The sequence below is a fragment of the Rhinopithecus roxellana genome, chromosome 9 (assembly GCF_007565055.1).
Source record: "Rhinopithecus roxellana isolate Shanxi Qingling chromosome 9, ASM756505v1, whole genome shotgun sequence".
Taxonomy (NCBI): domain Eukaryota; kingdom Metazoa; phylum Chordata; class Mammalia; order Primates; family Cercopithecidae; genus Rhinopithecus; species Rhinopithecus roxellana.
In genome coordinates, this window is record NC_044557.1 from 11,239,776 (window position 1) to 11,258,430 (window position 18,655).

Consider the following 18,655-nt stretch of genomic DNA (forward strand, 5'->3'; position numbering starts at 1 on the left):
ATTATGGCGATTTGGTTTTTGTATGTTTTGGGTTCAGCATTTCAGGAAAGGCTCTGCTACCATAAAAACTTAAAACTGTTTCGCTAGAGCATGCCTGGATACCAAGGTCTTTTCAGACTTTCAGTGGGCGTGTTTTTTTATTTTCCCAGTGCTGGTACTGAGGCATGGGTTTGCCTACAATATTTGTGCTGGGCTGTGTGGATGTACAGAGCAACGTGAATGTGGGGCAGGTCTGGCTGGATGAAGAAGGGAGAGGTGGGAGCTGAGCCTCCAAGAGCACCCATGTGTTGGCCCTGGGCCCCATCTTCACGGAGGGCACCCCCTCAGTCCTCCCGCGCAGCCCACCATGAGTGTGTGCTCCCCATCTCACAACACCGGAGGGAAGCCTGGATCTGGGAGCGGGCCCTAACAACTGCAAGCTGCAAGGTAGCCTGAGAAATGGCTCTGGAGGGCGGCCACAGAGCACGTTTCTGCAGCTGCCTTGTGCTAATAATTTAATCCTCGTCTATACCTTCTCCTCCTCCTCGTCAGTTTGTCTTCTTTCAAAGAGTCAAAAGAGCAGATTACCGTCACCGGCCACTACGCCCGCTCTCTGATGCAGGCTCACCTACGTGTAGAGGATAAGTGCGTCAATGTGCACGGCTCCTCTCCCTCCAGCTTTGGGAACACCCAGCTCCGAGCCTGGCCGACCCGCTTTCCCTCGCCTCATTGCCTAACTGGCACGTGTGCTGCACGGAGAGTCTCCAAGTTCCAGGCTGCACTAATATTTCCTAAGTTGACTGCCTTTGCTGGGACTTCATTAGGAAAGGGCTGCTTTTATGTTTTCTGGATAGGTAAAGGGGATTCCTTTCCCTAAGCCGAGTTCCAGGCTCACCTGAAAGTGGGAAGTAAAGAGGCTTCTTAAATTAATGGCATCAAATTGAACATGTACAACAATCATAAAGCGACAAGCCTTTTATAACATTGGAAAGCAGTATCAACTTTTTTTTTTTTTAATCCGATGCTGCTCTTTAAAAATGTTTGTTGTGTGCACGGAACAACTGGTTGCACACTGAGCGGCAGCCCATGGGCTTATTGTTGTAAACAGACAGGTCTGGGGTGGCTGCTCTCCGCCTCGGTTCCTCGACGCTGGCGGCCTATAGGGGGCGCGGCGGAGGCAGCAGAGCCCTGGAACCGAGCGCAGGGGCCGCGCCATCTGGGTCCGCGAGGACGCGCCTGCAGAGGCGCGCCTGGCTCTACGCTCCACTCCAATACCATCTTCTCCCCTTTTGCAGCTTCCCACTTCCCATCTGTGCCCACCCACGGGTTTCTCAAAGAATTAAAAAAAAAATTTGGCATGGTTCACGGGAAAAGAATCAGGAATATGTGGGCTCCCGCTTCCTAGGTTCACAGTGCTGGAGACACGTGGCCGCTGCGGCCCGGCCAGCTTCTCACACCCATTCTGTAGCTCTGATCCGGCGTGACCTGCCGAGGCTGTGCATTTTGCCGCGCGGTGGAGATGGGAGTGCTAGTTGTACTTTATAAGTTGCCAGCAAAACGTTTTCTTTTTCTTTTCATCTTTGCCAGTACTGCCTGCAGACTCCAAAAGGCATCTTCAGAAAGCTGATAATTAAAGCTATGGAATCCGAGCATGAGTAATCATTACCTATTTTGCTTGGGCGCAGTTCTTTAGAGAAAATGATGTCCTCTCCAATAATTACTAGGTTATCATCTTGTCATATTGACCTCTCCAGGAGCCACAATTTGAGGATAAATGTTAGGTTAACCTTTGGTATTCATTCTCTGATTCCGATAAATCTAGTATTCCAGGGGAAAAAAGCCCAAAACAAAATAAACAACAAACCCCAAATCCTAGGCAGCAGTCATTTCTGAATAGAAGACAACTATATGACTGTTTTAATGATATTTTAAAAAAATGAGTACTTGATAAAATGGCCGTTTTAGTGAGTGATAAACACTTTGAAGCAGCCAGAAATTCAGTATCTCACAGCACATTTTGTGGAACGCTGTCTACATTCTGCCATCTTCCTGGAATGTTCCGCCATTGCTCATAGTAATAGCTTCTTATTGACTGATGAGTATTTGTGTATAGATGGATTACTGCAAATTCAGCTTCTCCAAAGACTATAGCCCTAAACAATAGGTACCTGTAGATAAAATGCTTTGTTGATGTGCTTTGGGAAGTTCAGAGATAATTGATGGACAAATAAGTAGGATATGGGCAGACCAAAGGATCTCTATTTTGGCTTTTTTTCTCAATGAGGAGAGAGATTGGGAAGTAGAAAGAATGAGCTGAGTCAAGAGGCTGTCCTCATGAGGAAGGCCCGTGATTGTGTCTCTCAAGGCAGTGTCCCTGGCATGGCCCCAGTGGAAATTCCTGGCTTGCTTTGTCAACTTTCCCGAGTCCTGGGCCTCAATATCAGCTCTTAGGAGAAAAGACTACATTACAGCCCCAGGAGGGAGGTGGTGTGAATGGGGCTCCTTGATGAATGGATGAAAGGTTTTCAGTAACAAAGGGCATCAGTAGTTTGTGTTTCATTGGCTGAACCAAATCACATGCCCCAAAGGTCTGTGTTTTAGTGTCAGTGTCTTTGACACCACCCACTCTTTCTCCACACATACCCATTCTCATCTTGAGGAAGGGACTCTGCTTGGCTGTTCTGGAATTTTCTTAACCAGCAATTGTTTTTGTTCTTGATCCTATTTTATCAGGTGAGAACCCCATCTTTTCAAATGTGCCCCCAGATTACCTCATCTTCACTTAGCAAGTGAAAAAAATGTTCAAAATTATACGTAAGAAAAATTTTCCCATCTGAAAATTTGAAGCACTAGAAGTTGAATTTTGCAAGTTTGTTTTGGGTAATCAGCAAGCATATTTCCCTTGGTTGGTTCAGCAACAACATTTCTGTCCCGTCATCTAGTTAGGGATGAATGGCATATTGTGGTTTCCAAAACTGAGACTACATATGCTGCACCCAAACTTGCTCAGTTTGGGAAGCTCACAAGTAGGCTTGCCTTTGATTTTTTTCATTCCCCTGAGTTTCTCTTTTGGCCAAAGAGAAATCGCTTCTGTGCCATTCAAAATACTTGAACTTATCTGCAACCCAGAGTAGAGAAGTAGCTAGTGAAGCCCTTCTTGGAAATTCTTTGGCATGTGGGATGGGGTAGGGTGTAAAAGGAATGGGAAGGTCACAAAAGGTCCTGGAGTCTTTTTTTCTTTTTCTGGAAAAATGATCAATGTTGATCCACAAAGAGAAACTCAAAAAAAAAAAAAAAAAAATGCTGACAGAGTTTGCAAAGTGCCTTGAGTTTCTCCAGTAAGCTTGCTAAAGTACTCTTTGATTAGTCTTCTTTTGATTATCAATCATTAAACCTTGCATAAGACTAAGCTTGTGCCTTCTATATGTGGTACAATGTCATAGATATATACGGTTCTCTGAAAGACATGGGGGCAGAGAGAGATTGCCTTTGGAGAAGTACATGAAGAAAAAATGTAGTAGTAAGAATGTTTTAGAGGCAATCAAGAAATTTGAGAGAAAATATATTAATCTCGATTTCTCTAGAAAGACAGGCATAGCTTAAAATAAAATAATCAAATAAGAACAGGCAGAACAACTAGCTGGCTTCCATGGGCCAGGTGCTTGACTCTGGGGAAACCTCAAGGAACGTAACTTGTAGGGTCTCTGTTTTCCTGCAGCTTCTAGTCTAGCAGAAGAGTTTACCATGTGCAGCTCAAGTAATTGATATGTTAAGAAAACACAACACAACAGAGTCAAAATACAACTTAATTTTGTTTCTGTTGTTCTTGTAAACTTTATTCAGTGGGACCAACGTCCATGACCCCTGGATGAAAACTCTAGCAGGCTCCACGGCTCTTCTGCTCATTCTTAGATAATTCAAAAAGTCTTCTGGTCAACTGGAATCACAGATGCAGTTTCATTTCAGCACTTACAGTGTCTGGTTCCATGCAACAATAAAAAACTGACTTTGGCCTAGCTACGCCCCCTCCACATGTCCTGCCTGTGTGCCTGCAGTGGGGAGGGGAGGCTGAGGAGGCTCTGCTGTCTCCCAGCTCCTGCTCCCAGGCCATCTCACCGCAACTGCTATGGTGGTAGGGGGTGTGTTGGGTGCATGCTGGAAGGAGAGGTAGGAACTTTAGCCCCTTCTAACCTGACTGACTGGTGTTCTATTTTCTGGTCTGGCAGATGGTTTGGGTCAACTCTCTATGATGGACTCTCCGGAGCAGTGAGGCTTTGGAAGCACCCAGTAGCTCCCTTATTCTTGCAGCTCCCTCACTCCTGGTGGGTGCATCTCCCTTCCTTCAGATCGTCAGTGGACCCTACCTCCCTTAGCCCTGGCTGTCCAATAGATAACCTCCACCCCCTTCTTGCCCGGGTCTCCTCCTACCTCTAAGGATCCCTTTTGCACACGTTGGGCAGGATTTCTCCTGCTGACCCAGGACACACAACTCCGTCCTCCATCCCCACCTGCGGTCAGCAGGTGCAGTCTGTGCTGCATGCATCCGTCCACGCTCTCTGGCTCTGTCCCCAGAGCTGTTTGCCAGCGCCTCTGCCATCTTAGGCAGATTCTGGGACAGACCCTGCTGCATGGTCTGCTTGTGTTTGTGTGGCTGGCTCCCATCTCCCAACTGCAGGAACAAGCCTTGAAGCCCCCGTTCCATGGGCCTTGGGGACGTGGGACAGGAGGCCAAGGAGGTCCCTTCACGACCTCCTCTTTTTAATTTAAGCTTTTTCCATATCCGTGATCTGGCTGAGGGATCCAGAGTCGCTAAAGAAGTCGTTGAGCTGTTTCCTCTGCACTCCTTGGCACAGGGGGAGGGTAAGTGTCCTACTGGGATCTGAGTAGGACACAGAGAGAAAGAGTCTGTCCTAAAATCTGGTTACTCCTCAAATCCAGTGAGCCAAGTGCAATCACCATAACACAAAGAGAAACTGAATTCCAGGTGGTTTAAATAACCTACCCAACCGCAGCAACCCAGTGACCAGCTTAGGCCTCAAACCCAGGCCCACTGAGCAGATTCTGTATTGTCACTGCAGAGGCATCATGTATGTTCAGGATGAAGGGGCCTTGAGGGGAGAGGGCTGCCTCCTGACAGATATTCGGGACAAGCAAGTAAAGAAACTGGGGTGAGAAAGTGAAAGATCCTCCGCCCCTCCCCCTTTCTTGACTCCCACCGGCCTGCGCGGCCCACGCGGCGTGGACAACAGACCCTTGTGGGCCACCGCGGAGGCCGTGCCACTCGGCGCCGGCCCCACGGCCATCACCGGACCGCTGGAGATGTGACTGGGCTCGGGACATGAGCCCGCTTGTTCGCTCACTCTCAGTGAAAAGAGTTTTGAAATGAGTTCTGAATAGACAGCATTTTCTTTGTGCGGTTGGTAAATAACACAGAGCAAAGTTAGCAACTTGCAGCGCCTCTGCGTTCTGATTCTATGGAACCTTTTTGTAGGGAGAAGGGCAGGATGTTTTTAACTGAATGTGACCTCACGGGAATACTAGAGGTAAGGAGGGAAAAGATGATTGAGGTAAATATGGGTGTTTTACATCTCAGAAACCATGGCTTTTAATGAAGCCACATGAAGAGAGAAGCTGGCATCATCCCACACAAAAACCGGTGCCTGGCAGAGTTGTGGAAGGTGCTATTCACATTGGTTTGGCATTTGTGTAGCTTTGATTGAAAATCAATGGCTTTCTTATGATAATTTTCATATTTTTTTATTCCTTAGAAAATAATAAAATTTCTGAATGGGGCAGCGTGGAGAAATCCTAAGAGAAATAGCATAAGAGCATTTTGGAACACATCCAGGAAAAGATAACTTTCGACACACCTGTAGACGTTCGCCAGGTAAAGGTAAGAAAAAATATTGTAAAAAGTACATTTAGGTGATTTTATTACATCGCACTGGATTGAACTTTGAGAGAAAACACATACCACTGACACGAGATGGGCGAGGAGGAGTTAGGAGGGCTCACCTTCTGCCCCTCCCTCTCGTGGGCATGGCCGTGGCAGCCCTGTGTCCACCGTGACCATCAGCGACCACCTGAGTGGTTTCTAATGCCGGCTGTGGAGCAGTCAAAGACATGTTCACCAACCAGGTCGAGGGGATCTGACTGAGTATGATACTCCGCAGACAGTTCTGCGAAAAAGTCAGTGTATTTAATACTGCAAATATTACTTGTACAGTATGGAATTTCTTTTAGATTTATATTTGCACTGGGACTGACTCATTTTCTATTTAAGATTTTTAAAAACATCACTTTTTCTGTGCTCAGATGAGAAGTACATCTGTTGCTTTCACATAATAAGCATCAAATATGAAGACACGTTGAATGCTTGAACCATTTGTTTGTCGCTATAGGAGACCTGCAACATATGCATGCTATATGTCTGTTTACTGGAACACAGGCACTGAGGAATCAACCTTCATGGTTCTTTCTTTGAGCCATAAGATTTTAAAAAATCTCTAGCTAATTTATTTCACTGAAAATGAACATTATTTTGGATTTTTGAATGGGTATTTTGAAGGAGGTTCAGAAGGACAAAGATTGCATTGGCCACTACGCAGTACTTGGGATTGTAGATGAGTTTCTTGAGCAAAGCATAATAACCACTTTTATTTGTTGGTATGATATATACACATAACGTTAGCACTATGACAAGATTGTTCTTTCAGTTTGCATAGAAATTAGCTGTTGGTTCTCAGGACTGTGCAGTGTTCTGTCTCGTGACTGTGGGTTAAGGAAAGCACTTGTGACCAGAGGAGAGCAGACAGTGAGGCTTACAGTGCTGTTGCAGTCAGGAAGAGCTTCTGATTTTCTGGCAGTTGGTGAATACATTTATTGCACATAACTTGGAGCCTTGATCTTTCTAACTATTTCAGATAAATTGCTGTCAAATTAGCAGGAATGATCCCTTCAGATCAACCTAAATAATTTATGCCAAAGTAGTGATTCTCTTGTAAGCCACCTTCATGCGGCCAAGATAAAAATGACATTCCTAGCAACATGGTCCTACATTAAATTATTCATAGTCCTACATTAAATTATTTTGATGTTATTCCAAAATAACATCATTTTTCTTACTGACTTTGTAACCAAACTTTTTAGGTGAGACGGTGTCCTTAGTTTGTGACTTTGCAAGTTATCTGGGAAAACCTGTATTTACAACAGAAATAAAAATTAAAAAAAATCCAAACAAAAAAAAGCTTTGCTTTGATTATACCTTTAAACGATTTGAATTAAAGTTCAGTTATATACATCACCATATAGGAAATCTAGGCCCTTGAGCAACGTATTGATGAATTGGGGTGGAAATGTAAGAGGATGGAAACGATGGCGGCACAGGTCTCTTTTCCAGAAACCACTTACACAGGCTTACCAGAAGAGGGCAGGGCAGAGCAATGAACTCTCCAAGGAGTTTCCAAACAGATGTCTTGAAACCTGAAGTGAAAATCTCTGCGTGAAAGTAGCCGTTTTTGGACAGCGTCCTCCACCAAAATCATAGATCTCTAAAATAATAATAAAACTCCCCATACATGCTAATCTCGAAATGGGCCCCTTAACATGGAAGGATTGAGTTGCAAGGGACAAAATTTTAATTCCCTGAGGTCATCAGAGATGTTTTCACTTCGATTTTCCTTTTGATTTATTTTATTATAAAAGACTATGTGAAGTCTAGTATTAGTCATGTGCACAAATTTTCATTATACAGCTTTTTGGGGTGTTTTTTTGATGAAAGTATTGAAAAAATCACAAATTCAAATTCGTAGAAGATTCCCTATGTAACACAGCGTTTGAAGCAAAATGCAGCTTAAGGAAGTTTCCCATTAAATCCATATTCCTTGATGCAAAATGATATCACATTGTTTTACTTGTTAATTTTTTTCTTCTCAGAATTACCACCGAAAACATTTTTTGTTTTATAATAAAACACTTGATACTCTACATTGGACATACATTTTACACTTGAAATCTGGAAAGAAAAACCTACTAGACTGGAACAGAATTCCAAAGAACGTGAGGGGACAAATCTCTGGAGACATGTTATATTTTGCTTTAGGGTTACTATAAAACTCAAGTTTCATCGTCTATGCATAAATGTTTAGGGGATCTAAATGTCTTTTCACTAAATTTTATTCTGTAATCTGAAAGTTAGCATTTAAGATGATCATTCTTATAGGCTAATTAGGATGATAAAATCCTTTCCTCTTTTCAAAAGTTCACAAGCGCATAACAAATTGGAACTACTTTTACAAGCCAAGTGTCCCTCTTATGCCATTAGCTTTTTTGGATTTACCTTCTAGATGACTTTGACTCATGTTAACTTCAGATATTTGGCATATCAAGTATGGTTGTCTTCAAAGGTTTCCCAGGCAACTGCAACAATTCATCTGGTTCTAGTCAAAAGTGCCCTTGAACTCTCAGCTCACTTCCCTTCCCTGTATGAGTAATGTGTGTAGCAAAAGGAAAAACACCAAAGACTTCATGTAACAGGCTAATGTGAATGATTTGGTGAAGAGAGGGATGGATTTCACAAAAGGATCCACTTGGATGTTAAGACCTCAGTTGGCTGCCTGTGTGTTCCCTTTGTCAAGCTCTCGTTTGCGTTTAGGGGGAAGGCCACAACCCACATCATGTGTTCTGGGTTCTGTTTAACTCTTCCTCACAGTTCCTAGGGCCCCAAACTCTTATCCCTGGGTAGCCCCAAGGATTCCTTCAAGGCCAGATCGCCGACCCGCCAGGGAGTGACTGCCCCCAAATCTCTGAGAGATGCCTCAGGACTCCAGCTGATTCACACACACGCTGACCTGTGAGAATCATTCTCTGCTTCTTGTTTCTCACATAACCCACTGGGAAGCAATGGTTAGAGTCTTGTTGCATTTTCAAAGCTTAGAGGAAGAGTTTTATAATTACCTCCCAAATAGTTCCTGAAGAATAGAGGAGAGAGTAATTGGAATCTCTGGTCCTGTTGTTTGTGAAAAGTTCCTCTGCTTAACATTGATTACGTTCTCTGTTGTGTTTAAAAGAAAATATTTCACCTCATCCAGGCAGACAGTGAAGTCAGACCATTACCTTTTTCGCCCTTTATTTTGACTCTTGTCTTTACAGTCGACTGACTAGTGCCTGGAATGATGGCAAATAAGGCAATATAACATGGACAGCCTGCAAATCCCACTCATGGAGCTCTGTAAATGGGAGCAGATTGCTGTCTGAGTACAGGGCTTCTGCAGACGTCTCCTTATCAACTCCACATTGAACTCAAAGTCTAGAGAGCTTTAGCAATTAATGATGTGTCATCTGGATCCAACTATAAAAACATGGTGACCACCCCTTCCGCCACCCCTCACCATTCCTTTCTCCTTGGATTTGTTGTATTTCGTTCTATTCAATATGCTTACTGAGAAGTAAACATTACATTGAAATGTGTCTAAGTAGGCAAATTTTTAAGAATCTACTTTTATGGGTCTATAACAAATTTTAGGAAGGCTATTTTCATTGATATGTGAAAGTATATTATAGTCGCTTTAGCTACTAGCCCTTCCAACAGCTACATTTACCACTGTGATTGTCACTTTGAATAATCCTTGGGTTATTAAAATTAATATAGATACATATAATTTTATAGTAGGAAATGTAGTTGTCAGGATGTGAAATAATAGTAATCAATTTGAATAAATATTTGCTATTTGTTTTCATAAAAGTTTTAATCCTTAAGAGAGAACTCTGACCAAAACAGGAATGTAGCAGGATCAATGAAACAGGTGGCATGAATCATCTCACTGGCTTTTAATTAAAAAGGATGCTGTGGTTGTTGGCGTGGACTGGACTGCGCATAGACAGTTTTAGAATTTCTTAAGCTGAAATCCAGCTGGAGAGTTCTTAATCGGAATGGACTTATTTTGATAATTTATAATCTGTGTATTCAGAGCATTGATGTTATAGTTTTGATACCTAAATCACCGTTTTAAAAATTCAAAGAGATATATGAATCCCGAGTCTCGGACAGTTATTCCTGAGCCAAAGGATTTCTGTGCAATGCTAATATGTATAATAGAGAATCAGTCTTTCACTGTACAGTTTTGTCATCATGTTTCAATAACTGAATGAATATTCTGAATTAATAAGCATAACGTTTGTATAAGCTAAAGACTAGTCTAAGCTCTGCATTCAATGATGGGAACCTTAAGCAAATGTTTCTTTTCATCAGCTTGTTCAAAAGGCATAAACATAATTACAGTTCTGAAGTGATAACATATTGACTGCTTAAAATAGTAAGTGGGTCTGGACAAGGTAACTTAAAGTTATGGGCTGCACGTTGTTTTGAGTACTTGGAAGAATCTGGAAAAAATAATTTTTTTAAAAAAAGATATGCTTACTGTTTATCTTATAGAAAAACAGTCTGAGCATTAAACACCCACTAGAATTTTGGGGGTTTTGTTTTTCTAAAGCATTGGTTAAAATTCAGATAAGTTGATACTTATAGCTTGAGAGAAAAGATGGGGAAATGGTAGAAATATCAAGTGATGAGTTAGTTTTAAATTTCTCAGAATGCTCAGGAAACAGTGAGAGAAAGAGGGACTTGCTGGCCATGTCCCCACACCTCCGCTTTGCACCTTCTGCTGAGGTTAGTTCCCGAAAACAGTGCTGGGTCTTTGCGCTACATCTGGTTCGGCTTCTTTTCCTCCTTCCTTCTTTATCCGTCACATGGCCTGCCCTCTATCTCTTAAATCTTAGGTCTGTTGTGAGACTGGGGAAGGAGTGGTGTGAACACATGCTCCTGGACCTGGAAATGCCCCTCTGCCCTGGCTCCTTCTGTCTCGGCAGAGCGTGTCATTCATTCTCCCAACAAATACCTGAGCACTTCTCTGTGCAGGGCGGGTCTCAGTGCTTTGGATGTGCTGTCTCACTTAATTCTCTTAAAAGCTCTTAGAGGTTGTTCCTGTTACCTTCATTCTACAGATGATGGGACTGAGATTTTCAGAGGAGTAAGGATAAAAATTTAAGATCATAAAACCCCTAAGTGTTGACGTTAGGATTTACATCTTGAACCACATCTTTCCTCATTGCTGCTTCAGAAACAGACCTGTCTCTAAGGCATTTATGCCTTAGTACTGATATTTCAAACTTTTTTATTTTGAAACAATTTCAAACTTAGAAAAAGCTATAAGTACAAAAGTTGTAGCATAAATAATTCCAGAATCACCCAGATTTCCCAGTCGTTCACCTTTGAGCACATTTGCTTTCTGGCATCTATCTCTATTTCTGTGTGTATGTATGTGTGTATGTGAATACATACGTACGTTTATATTTTTCATGATGAAATATCTGTGATAAGTTGTAGATGTGATTCCCCTTTACTGCGACACATCTCAGTGTACGTTCCTAAACACATGGATGTTATCTTATATACCCACCAGACAAGTTCAAGTCCATGAAATTAACAGTAGTACAACATATACACTTTATTCAAATTCTACCACAGTAAAGACAAACAAAGCAAAACAACTGTGGTCTAGGATTCAGTCCAAGCCCATGCATTGTATTTAATTGTCATGCCTCTTTAGTCTCTTTTAATCAGGGACATTTTCTAAGTCTTTATCTCTCATGATCCTGACATTTGTAGACAGAGAGGCCAGCTACCTTGTAAATTTTTCCTGTTTGGGTTTTTCTGATGTTTCCTCATGATTTGATTCAAGCTATTCATTTTGGCAGGAATTCCATAGAAGTAATATGATGTTCTTTGTAGTTTGTGATGCGTGATGTCAGGAAGCATACAGACTGATTTTCCACATTACCAGTTTGTTAATTTGGGTAAGGTGATATCTGCTGGACTTCATCATAGCAGAGTTACTATTTTTCCTTTTGTAAGTATCAATCAAAGCAAAGTTACTCTTTTTCCTTTTGTAAGTATTTTACCTTGTAAAAAGATATTTTGGGGATATGTAAATATTTTGGTTTTTATCTCATTGGTTTTAATATCTGCTGATGATCCTTTCCTGAATCAGTTATCATCATCATGGTTGCCAAATGGTATTACCTATCTTTGTTGGCTTCGTTATTGAGTGATTTACTTATTAGTCTAGAGAGATACAGTGTCTCTAGTTTCTAACCTGTAGTCTTGTGTGGTTTTATTATTAATCTAGGAACACACAAAATGCTCCACAATACTTATTTCATTGGATTTTCACAACATATCCACTAGGTAGACATTCTTATATCCACATTTTGTATGTGAGGAAACTGAAGAAATAAGTTGGCAACATTTTCAGAAAGAAAATGTTAAAAATTAATCCTTAAATAGCATTGATGATGTCCATGGTAAATAGAGTGAAGTTTTAAAAGTACAAAACAGAATTTAAAAACTATCAGAAAAAAATCATTATAACATTGTGCCATGATTTATAAACTTTGAAAGCAGAAACCAGGGAAAGAGACAAGACTTTACCTCACCCTGACATTTGAGCGAGGTGAGGTGAGTGGATGAAAACCTGAAAAGCTTTACCACCATGGCCCAGCTTGGAGAGAAGACTGGAAGGATACACAAATTCCAAAGGAAAGAAGGAGGAGATCCCTGAATATGAAACTTGGGTGTTTTTCCTGGGCTGAAAAAATGGAGAACAAGAGGAAGTAGGAAGGTTAGAGTCATCAAAGCTAATTTTTATCTTAGCAAATAGCAGAGATTTAGCAGGATGGAAAACGCAAGAGAAAGCAAGACACAATTCTTTAGCTGGCAGAGGCCCAAGCGATGAAGGCAGAGAAGACCCCAGGCGAAGTTTGTCTCCCTTGCTGTAGGACCTCAACCTGTTGATTTTCCTGCCTTTTCCCCACTCATGAAGAAGGGAACTACATGATCCCTGGGGAGAAAATCCAAAACAGGGTAAGGGAAGGCCTGGGGCAGATTGTGTGTCTGGCTCCACTGAATTGTGGTAAGGATCCAATGTGCCTCTAGGTGTGTAGCCAGAGCACTGATGCAGGATCTTAAAGTGAAGAATCCTAGTCCACCAACCGTAAGTACCCAAACACAAGGGGAAGTTCCTTTTGACTTCTTCCCATATAGTCAAGTCGAACAAGAGTAGTAGAAGAGAAAATAACCAACTCCCCAACCTGAGTTCCAAGGAGCAGATAAATGGGTGTCAGAAATGGTGGGGCATGTGATAAGTAAAGGAGAATTTATCCAAACTAGTTCAAAAAGACAAAAAAAGTTGAAAAGCAGTACTGGTTAAATAAGCACACAAGAAAGGAAATGTCATGGAGACCAAAGAAAGCATTACCAAAATGAGAACAGAAAAGAGAGAATAACATATGATGGGAAGGAAAGGCAAGAGAAGTAAAATGGAATGAAACATGCAAGAGATATATCTCTGAAATCCATCTGGAGGATCTCTGGGTAAAGATGGTAGATTGTACATATACATCTACTTTTGCTTTTTCCCAAATCCTCACAGAAATAATAAAGATAATTTAAAAAATTTTACAAGCCAGGATATAGATGAATGAGATGTAAATGACCTAGCAGGCCCCTCAAAATCTAAAGACAATAGATGTGAAGTTTATAGGGCAAAATCCCCCAGTGGCTAAGAAATTGGGAGTACTTGGTAATTTTAGAAGTGGAAAGTGAAGTGAGGCAGTTGACATAAAGGAACCTGATTGGAGGTCCATAGAAATAGAGGGATATTGCCAATACTCCCTCCCTCACATATCGCTGGAGACCAGCCACCCTCACTGAGGCTGATGACACAGGCTTATTTTTTGAAATTGGTAATACAAGAAGATTTCTCTACTGAAGGACCCCAGCCACACCTGAGTGTACACACCCAGAAGTCAAGTGGATTGAGTGAATATTTGCATTCTGGAGGCTGAGATTCCCATCCTCATTCTCTCCCCTACCAGCCTTCTGCAATAATAGCAGATAGGTCTTTATTATCCAGAAATTCCCCTCCTGGGATTTGGACCCAAGAAGAAAGCTCCTGGAGATGTTGACTAGCGGAAGACCACCTGCCAGTCCGGCTCCCAGTCACCAAGCCCACTCCCATACCCAGAGCCCCATCAGCCCTCCATTATGTCACCCTTAAATGTTAGAGGCTAACCAAGGCGTACCAGAGAAATGACGAGTAAGCAAAACTGGCAAACAGAGCAAAGCAGCTTGGAGGAAATGGAAATGACAAAGATGAAGAAAAAACCCACAACTCATATTAATGTCCCCAAAGTGATGTAATCGTGAAACAGGTTACTTGGAGAACAACAACAAAAAACTCCTAGAAATAAAAATAATTTAAAAAGTTTATAAAGTGATGGCAAAATACAAATGCTCCATAGAAGCATTAGGAGGTGAAGTTGAGGAACCTTCTTTCCAAATGGAGAAAATATATCAGTTGAAATATAGGAGGAAAATAGTAGGAAAATTTGACACTAAGGGGAAGAAATCATCAACAAACCAATTCAAGATAGTTCCAGGAAAGTGAGCTCCTCAAGTTTCTATTCTTATAGGGTTTGTCTACAAGAAGAATGAAAATACATAATTAGCACACCTGTAGTTCTGAAACTGTAGAACTTTGAGGACAAAATAATGAACCTTTAAGCTTAGAGAAAGAGAGAGTTAAAGAGAAAAATCACAAAATATGATGATTTTGGACTATGTCATAGAAGCAGTGGTACTTAGTCCTAACCTGGATTTTTACACAGAGCCAAGCTATCAATCAAGTGTGAAGGCTGAATAAAGATGGTTGAAAATATGCAAGAGTCAAAAACGTTTTAAACATTTTAACTTCCAGGTTTCCTATCTCCAAAGCTACTGGAGGATATGCTCCACAAAATTGAGGGATTAAATTAAGAAGGAAGAAAAGGTGGGATCCAGCAAACAGGGGTCTATTACCAGACAGAGGTGAGGGATCCCAGAATGTGGGTGAGTGAGGTTTGAGGATGATAGTTCTGTAGAGCTAGAAGCCGACTGGTACAGAATGGAACCGGCAGGATGTTCTGAGACAGATTCTCCAGGAAGATGAATTGATAATGTACCCGAGGCATCTGAACGTCCTGAGAGGAAATTTCTGTGACTGCATAAAACAGTGTGAGGTCAAATTCATAGTAATGTCTTCGAAAACACTGCAAACAATTATCAGGGTGCAGAGCCGTATTTGGAGAGCCTGAAGCTTATAAAATTGTGGGGGCCTCTTTTGAGATAAGAATACAAAATAATAAATACAAATTTATGTTCCAGAACAAATGTTTATTTAGAATGAGTAAATATAATGATAAGAAATTACACATTTAAACATGCAGACATATATTGAAAGCAAAGCAAGTTAAAGATACTGTTTTCATTATTAAATTGTTTTTATTGATCGACAGCCTTTATATTCCTATATTATTATTATTATTTGTATTTTAATAGAGATGGAGTTTCTCCATTTTGGCCAGGCTGGTCTCGAACTCCTGACCCCAAGTGATCTGCCTACCTTGGCCCTCCAAAGTGCTGGGATTACAGGCGTGAGCCACCATGCCCAGCCTATTCCTATATTGTTTTTAATACTTTTTTGAGCACCTCTTTATTGACAGTGCTCGTATAATATTTTATATAGAAAGAATGGAAAGCTAATCCAGTCTTTTTCTAATGTGGTTAATCAAATTTATTTATTTTTAATTAATGATGGCTTAGAAAGCTTTCTTTCAGCATTACTATTCTTTATGAGATTGTTATAAATGTTTAATATTACTTCATTATTTATGGCAAGGTGACAATAGATCTTGTTCAGAACTGATAATCAGTGTGATTTACCTGATAGCCAAATCGAAAATCAAACTACTATGCTGTTTAGATATAATGGTAGCCACTAGAAGATTTAATCAAATGTTAGACCAGAAGCCCTTTCCATCAGTGACCAGGTTTGGTATCTGCTAGGAGGGAAAAGCCTGGTATCTGATCACCAGTGTTTCTGTTCTTTTTGCTTTATAGTTTGTAATTTACTGAGGCATATTTAATTCATGATTAATTTTGTTGATATTTAAGTTACTTATAGTCATATTAAGAGTTAGAGAGGAGTGATATCAGCAAGATGACTGACTAAAAGTACCCAACACCCATTTCCTGGCCTACCCCCACAAAAATGAATAAACAATGAATAAACAACTACATTTTGATCAGAGTGGCTGAAGAAGAGTGTGGGAGTATAGCAGGAGTGGCAGAAATCCAGTGGATCACAAACATTAAGTCTGGGCTCACACAGAAGGAATCATGCCACCCCTTGCCACCCCACCTGTGCCAATTCTCTTATTCAGCTCAGAACCAAGAAAGACTCCTTCCTGTGGGGAAAAGGTAAGCAGGAGGTACCCAGCAGCCCCCATTACCATTGTGGACACAAGCAGTCTTCACTACTGGAGAATCCTACAGTCCTCCAGGTCCCTGAGCTCAGCTTGGGGAGCTGCCTGGAGTTCACATAGCTGCACTGCTGCAAAGGAGGAGCCCACATTGTGCCTCACCTCTTATAGGCCAAGCTGCTACTGCACTGTGCCATCTGGAAACTAGAGCCACTGCTAGAGTGCATCCTGCTTGGGGATCTAGTAGCTACTATATCCCTTTATTGCTGAGGGCCAGCCGGCATTGCATCATGTTCTCAAACACAGTAGTGCAACATTCCCCAGCTGAGCCACAGCAACTTCTTATTCCCTGGGAACAAGCTACCTAGAAGCCACTCCATGTCCCCCGTCCAAGTTGCTACTGTGCCCCAGCCCCAGCTACTTGGACTCGAGGCCCAGTGGAGCAGCCATGCACTTCAGTGCCTGAACTAGCCCAATGTCCCACCCCCAGAAAATTGGAAATTTGGTCCAGGGGAGGAGCTACATCCCTGGTATCCAAGCCCTTATGGCAGTCTACTCTTCAGGTTCCTGGATCCCAGCCCAGCAGAGCAGCCACACCCCATAGTGCTGAGCTGATGTGGTATACTAGCCCTTAGAGAAACAGAGTGTTGGCTGAGCTGTGCTGCCCCACCCCTGGACTGAACAGCTGCCGTGCCCCACCTTCCTGGGTCTGGACCAGCTCTCTGGAGTCTGACTTGATGAGACACACATCTCCCTCAGAAGTGGCACCTGCTTCCCAGAGCCCAAGCAGTAACTGTGCTCCACTATTCTTGGGTCCTTGCTGCCACTGCACCTGGCCTCAGAGAGACTGACCTACTGCTGTATCCTACTGCTCTGGGACCACAGTCATCACTATGCAGTACCTCCACTTCTGAGGCCTGAATTGCCATTGTGTACTGTTGGTTCTAAGACCTGAATTGCAGCTGTCTCCTGCTCTCTGGGGACTGAGCCTCTAGAACACCCCTTCTTCCCTGGAGCCATGTCAATGCTATGCCCTGATTGCCAGGATTAGAGTCACAGCTACATCCCTGAACCCTGGGCCCAAGTTACTGGGAAATGCCTCAGAGTCAAAGTCCTTTGCTTGGTGGGAGACCTGCATCCACCTGTGCCTCAGAGAATGAACCTGTGCCCACATCTCAGGTGCCACAGTAGTTCAATAAGACACTGAACCTAGGACCCCGATTCTATAGCCATTCCAATCACATGTGTCCTTGAACACAGTGATGCTATAGCTGCCTGTGGCCCATGTCATACCTGATACCAACAGGGATCCCCTCAGCTAAGTGTGCCTACTGTGGGGAAAATGACAACAGGAGAACCCCTAATGCACTTGCTGCCAAGAACCCTAACTACCATGCCACCACCACTGCCACAAACAGCCTAAGACACTGAGGTACTCGCAGTCACTGCTGATGTTAATCACAGCTGAAGAAGCTGCACAGAGACTACACTACTGTACCCACTCAGAACCAGAGCCAAGTACCCTGCTGACCTGACATCCTAGGACTCATCTACAGGCAAAAAATCTTACCCTATGAAAGCCCTCTTAGAAGAGGCAACTGTTCCTCTGGATGCACAGGCATCAACATAGGGACATAAGAAATATGAAAAAGCAAGGAAACATGACACCATAAAAGGAAGAACATGATTCACTAGTAACTGGCCACAAAGAAATTGAAATAGAAATTGCTTAAAAAGGAATTAAAAATAATAATTTTAGGGAAACAAGAGAATACAGATAGACAATTCAACAAAATCAGAAAACAATTCATGATCTGAATGAGAAAGTCCACAAAGAGATAGCTATCATAAAAAAGAACCAAACAGAAATCTTGTAGCTGAATAACTCAATGAATAAAATTTTAAAAATTGACAGCTTCAACAGCAGACTAGATCAAGCAGAAGAAAGAATCTCTGAACTTGAAAAGTATTTTGAAATAACCTAGTTGGGAGGAAAAAAGAGTGAAGAACGTCTATGGGATTTATAAGACACTCATTAAGTGAAAAAATATTTCAATGTGGAGTTATCAGAGGGAGAAGAAGGGGAAAGGCATGGAAAACTTATTTAACAAATGAGTTGCTGAAAAATTCTCAAGTCTTGGAAGAAAAACGGACATGCAGATTTATGAAGCTTAATGATCTCCAAATGGGTTCAACCCAAAGAGGGCCTCACCAAGGCATATTACAATAAAAATATCAGAAATCAAAGACAGAGAGAGAATTTAAAAAGCAGCAAGAGAAAAATGTCAAATGACATATCAGGAAATCTCTATTAGACTAT

General features: G+C 41.9%; 1 protein-coding gene and 1 long non-coding RNA gene across 20 annotated transcripts in view; both read left to right on the forward strand.

The window, feature by feature from the left end:
* The first annotated feature begins 5,324 nt into the window (after positions 1 to 5,324).
* Positions 5,325 to 18,655, forward strand: part of ST18 (ST18 C2H2C-type zinc finger transcription factor) — a 308,472-nt gene continuing 295,141 nt past the window's right edge. For 13 of the 19 annotated variants that reach the window (XM_030938052.1, XM_030938063.1, XM_030938084.1 and 10 more), the window contains exons 1-2: positions 5,325 to 5,522; positions 5,748 to 5,872. The gene's annotated coding sequence lies outside the window, so the exon portion shown is untranslated. Of the gene's footprint in view, positions 5,658 to 5,747; positions 5,873 to 18,655 lie in introns of all 19 variants that reach the window. The other 6 variants (XM_030938053.1, XM_030938064.1, XM_030938067.1 and 3 more) reach the window with 1 other exon arrangement.
* LOC115899698 overlaps positions 5,325 to 18,655 on the forward strand; it is a 186,952-nt gene continuing 173,621 nt past the window's right edge. The window contains exons 1-2 of the long non-coding RNA XR_004059330.1: positions 5,325 to 5,522; positions 5,748 to 5,872. This is a non-coding gene — a long non-coding RNA (uncharacterized LOC115899698). The remainder of the gene's footprint in view (positions 5,523 to 5,747; positions 5,873 to 18,655) is intronic.